The following is a 5,830-nucleotide window of genomic DNA, read 5'->3' on the forward strand; positions in this document are numbered from 1 at the left end:
GGCCCATCTGAAGGTCCTATCTTGTTGTAGCAACCCCTATTTATCACAGCTTATCGACTACCACCCTCATAACCATCTAATTATGTAATCTCTTATTCTTTAATCAAACTCATACAAGAAATTCTATGGAAATTTGCTAGGATTTTCCTCATTTTCAAAGGAATAGATAGGATATTACTCTTTGATTATAAGGCTGAAGTTGAGAACTTATTAGGTAAAATGTTTAAGATACTTCGATCAGATTGAGGTGGAGAGTACATAAACCTGAGATTCCAGAACTATTTAATAGAACATGTTATCCAATCACAACTCTCTACACCGGGCAACTAAGTAGAACAGTTTATCGGAAAGAAGAAGAAATTAATATCTTGAACTTTTCAAGTGCTTCAGACTTATGATGAATTAAGTAAACATAACTGTACCCTGAATAATCATCTATAAAATTGATAAAATATTCATACCCTCCTCGTGCTTTAACATTCATGGTCCACAAAAATCCGCATGCACGAGTTCTAAGGGTTTTTTTGGCTCTAAGACCTTTTTCAAAAAAAGATCTTTTATTCATTTTACCCTCAAGACAAGACTCACATGGAGGTAAAAAGTTGTCTTCTAACTGGTTTAGATGACTATTTTTAATCAATCTCTCAATCCTATTGAGATTAATGTGGGCAAGTCTTAAGTGTCAAATATATATACTTGAAGAAACTTTTTGCCTTTTGTTTTTCGTTTCAGCCATTTTAAATATCTCGATATTTAAAATAGCATTCACTTTTGTTGGTTTTAACATATAAGTTCTTTTCTAATAGAAAAAATAAGAATACTTCTTTAATTAATGAAACTTCATTTATGTTGAAAGATATTTTGTAAAATTTTTCTAACAAGAGATAGGTATAAGATTTCTTTTCATTTCAAAAACAAAAAGTACATTATCTAATATAATGAATCTATCTCCGTATAACAACTTCAGAAACTCTCACTAATTTTGTTGAGACAATCTCTCCTGTTTACAACCCTGAGAATTATCTTGCCTTCCGCGAGCATTCTTCCGAAATTAATTTCCTTGTTTTTCTTTTCCGGCTTTCTTCTCCACAAGGTACTTTGAGCGGTTTCTTTTTCAGTGCTCATCCTCATAGTAATAGAAACATTTTCCTTTATTTGCAACGTCATCCTTTTCTTTATGGCCAATAGGAATCTTCCCTTTCCCTTACCTTTTTTCATTGGAACACTCTTGTTCTTAGAAGAAGAACGGCCAGATTTTGTCCAAGAGGACAATCTTCTATAGACTTTATTCGTGGTGGCAACATTTACCTTCACTTCTCGTCCCTTAGATTTCAAGAGGGACTGATAAGTCTGAAGCTCATTGAGAAGAGTAGTCAAGTTATATTTTATCTTGTTTATCATCTCATTTGTGCAGAACTGTTAGAAGCCCTTCAGAGGAAACTCTAAAATAAAACTGACCTAACTCTTCTCATCTATGACAACTCCGTTTACTTCTGCCACATTGAAATGGACCATCATTCCAGGACATGTTCTCTAATAGAGGTCCCTTCTTTCATACAGCTGTTATAAACATATTTGATGGCATCATGTCTAAGAGAGAAGGACGGTTGTCTAAATGTAGTTGAAGGACGGTTTTCCACTTGTCATATGCACCCAAAACAGTTCGGTTTGCATCTGAGTCGGGGTTTAGAGGACACTCCTCAGTTAAAAAGAAACTAAGATCATTGATTATGAGTATTGTATTCAAGTTTGATTTCTACAGTAACATAATTGTTCATTAGAGAATTAGTGGGACTTAAGAAACAAGATGGGGTAAAACAGCATTTGACCCCGCCGTTATTACAAACAACCTGTGAAGGATGGGCTTACTGATTATGGCTATATCAAATGGACAGAAATATATCTAAAATGAGAGGAGTGCAACTATTGAACTTTAATGGAGTGACTTGGTAGTTAACGAAGGTTGATTAATTTGATTTAAAGAGTTTAGCCAATTAATCTCGGATCATTGAAGCTCATGATTTGTAGGTTTATTAGGTCCCCTAACTAGCTCACAAATGAACTAAACCTTAGAATAGCGTGATGAGAAAATTTGAAACGCTCAAATTTGTTAAGGGTTTTTTTAAATTTTATATGATATAATTAAACATTTAATTAACGAGAAATTTGAGAAATAGATAATATTTAAATATGATTTAAATATTAATTACATGAATAGAGATTCATGTATTAGGAATTGATGGCTTAATGATTTGATATTTGATATTAAATTATATTAATTAATTGAAGTTGTTTAATTAATTATTTAAAATTAATTAAATATATAAATTAATTTTATTTAAAATTAATTATTTGAATTAATTTTATATGAAAATAATTTAAAGAATTTTTTATTAATTGGTTTTAAAGAAAATCAATTTTAAATTTAAAATTGGAAGGAAGTGGGATTTTCCCACTTCTTCCACTTCCTTTTCCACCTCCTACTCCATTATCTATTGAAGAGTTTTGGTGTCAATTGACCATATAATCTAACTGCAAAGATGTTTTTGAATATATATCATCTTATTCAGTTGAGAATTGACATGCAATCTTAAAAATGAAATATTGAGATTTTGAGTGAAGAAGGTGTTCTTCAACTCTTGGACACAAAACTAGAAATTTCTCATTTTTTCCCCTAAAAATTCAACTTATTTTGGATCCCACAATCCAATCTAAGGTCTTAGAGGATAGTAGGGAAGATCAAATGATAGTCTACAACTTGTTGGAGAGTAGAATTCAAACTGAAATTGAAGGATTGAAGAGTTCTTCAAAGGTATTTTTCAGAAACTCTATTTCTTTGATATGGACATGCTTACTTGGTTGTTAAAATTAATGGAATTAGAGTTCTTAAGATCTTAATTGCTTTCGCATGTTGATTGTCAACACCAAAAACTGGTATAAGAGCATGATTTAAGCACTCAATTCATGTTAATTTTAGCTTGGTGGATGTTTTTCATAAGTTATAGGAAAGTGAGTACTTATATAGATAGTTTCAGTTCTGGTATTAGATTTCACTTTAATTAAATGATAATTGTTATAATTGGTTCTTTGTTTATGGGTCTTAATGTGTATTTAAGTACCTTTAAATTTGTTAGAGTCAATAGAGTTGCAATTAGGTTGTACTTGAAGAAAGAAGGAAGCAAGCTCAGCAGCAGAAAAACGTTTTTGAAGCTACTACCTCGCATTGTTGCAACACTGCCCTTAGAGCATTGCAATGTTGTTCAACAGATAGCCCAGACCCAGTCTGTGACTCGTACCTATCTCGTGTGCTCCGCATCTCGTGAAGTTTGAGTCATTTCGTGAGCTTCCTAAAGGAACTCGTTTTACAAGCAGATACTTGAGTGAAAGCGGATCGTCCAAATTCTATTTTTTATTGAAATTTGAATTTACAGTAAACATACAAGATATGTATTCTTAAACAAATTATAGCATGCTTTTTACAAAGAAAAAGGGTTCAAGAGATATCACCTTTGAAGAACCATTCTTCTTGTAATTCATTCGAACTGACACGAACTCGAACACAGCAACCCTTGAAGACCTTCTTCAAGAACTTTTCGAACCAAAAGGAGACACAACCACAGTGAGCCTTCGGTATTCTCAGGGTGAGAACCTAGGAATGATGGGCTCTGACTATTTTGGTTAGGAAGGTTTGTTTGAATTTGGAGGAAGAAAAAGATTGAAGAACACAAAACGATTCTGTGAAAACTCTATCGTATAGACAATACCCTTCAATCGTGTAAGTATTCTCTTGTGTCGTGTAAGAAGTAGAAGAAAACTTTTTTTTAAAAAAAATTTTTGCCATAAAACCAATTAACCACCCACTAAGGTGGTTGGAGAGAAAATAGGAATTTATTATTCAAAATAATAAATATTATAAATAAATATGATAACTAACTTATCATATTATATTTATATTAAACTATATGTTATATCAAATATAACACATAACCTATAGTTTTAATATTGTATCATATACAATATAGACCATAGTTTCTTTTCTCTATTTTATGGAATTTAATATAAATCATATTTATATTAAATTTAACAACTACGAATCACATTCATAGAAAAAGATATTTGAATCTCATTCAAATATTTACTTCCTCCAATTAAACAATAATGTATCAAATATATTATAACAATTATATCATATATATCCCTCTTATTAATTTGAACAATTTAAATTAACCCAAAAACAAATTCTCAACTAAATCCTTTGAGCTACCAAGGGGACCTTATGAACCTGTAGTTTGAAGCTCATTGATACGTGAATAATTAATTAAACTCTTTAATTATATTATCCACCATCCGTTAACTGTCGGGCACTCTACTAAAGACCGACAGTTGCATTCTTCATAGTACATATATATTTCTGTGTCCATTGGATATAACCAAACAACAGTACGATGACCCTTCACAAATTGCTCGTAAGTACGGGCAAAATTACCATTTTGTCCCTGTAGTTACATCTAACTTCTTAAGTACCACTGATTCCTTTGATGAGTAATATGTCATAGTCCCACTATGACTAAACCCCTCTCGAGCTAGGAGAGGGTGTGGCGTCACATTGTTCAAGACCCGGAATCAGCTTTTAAAGGAGCAATTTATCTACTTACCCCTGCTTCGGATAAGAAGTGAATTCCATCTTGTACAGCTGTGTTCCTAGCTCCCTGATTAGACGAATCCCTAAAATGGTAGACTAGTTGAGTTGGCGACCTGGCCACTCTCACCCATACAAATCAAAGGACCGTTCTCATAGGCAAGAGTTCACAACTCACTCAGGATTAAGGTCATGTTACCTATGGTCATCTTGGTGAAATGTAAGTCTCTATTATGAACGGTGTTATATAATGAACCTAAACATTATGTAGTCTGGTCTTATACAAACTTCTTTGTATAAAATATCCCCGCCCGCATGTCTAATACATGAATAATCAAGATCAGATCATTTGTAGCACTTTACAACAATTGTAACACCTATAAACCGGGTCATACTCGTAGTGTCACCAGGATAAGGCACCCAGCCTTATCCTATACTACAGACCATTTAGATTATCACTTAAACATGATCCACATACATGTTTAAGTAACAACGATAACCTTGGGTGTTAGTTTATTGGTTTGTGGTTAATACAACTAAAATATCACATATTTTATAGACAGCGAATAAAATATCATAAAATATCATATATTTTATTAATCACATAAAAGTTTGTTCATACAAAGTTTACAAACTTTAGGACCCTACAAGATTTAGTGCATCAAACCCAACACTTCAGATGTCTCATGCGTTCCAGCCGTCTTGTGAAGTTCGAGCCATCTCGTGAGCTTCAGACATCCCATGCACTTCAGTCGTCTCATGAGCTTTATACGTCTCATGCACTCCAGCCATCTCGTGAAGCTCTAGTCATCCCGTGAAGCTCCAACTGTCTCGTGACTCGTCAGTTTGCACACACCAGCTGCTCCATCTGACTCGCGCACTCGACTGAAGATGGCTCAGCTAGTTCAGATGGTCTAGACCGGTCCAGTTCAACTGGTTCGACCAGTTTTGATCGTTTTGGCTGATTTTTGAAGTTTTGGAGCTGGTCCAAGGGTTTTTCAAGTGATTCGAGCCAGTTCGTACGGTTTTATGGCAATTTAAAATTGTTTTCCAATTATTATTGTAATAATTTAGGTTGTTTGCTTGCTTAGGATGCCAGAACTGGTCCATATCAGTGTGTGTTTAATTATTTTTGCATTCTGAATGTATGTTATAATTAAATAAATCTTGTATATGCATACAGTATGCCAT

The sequence above is a fragment of the Benincasa hispida genome, chromosome 3, assembly GCF_009727055.1.
Source record: "Benincasa hispida cultivar B227 chromosome 3, ASM972705v1, whole genome shotgun sequence".
Taxonomy (NCBI): Eukaryota; Viridiplantae; Streptophyta; class Magnoliopsida; order Cucurbitales; family Cucurbitaceae; genus Benincasa; species Benincasa hispida.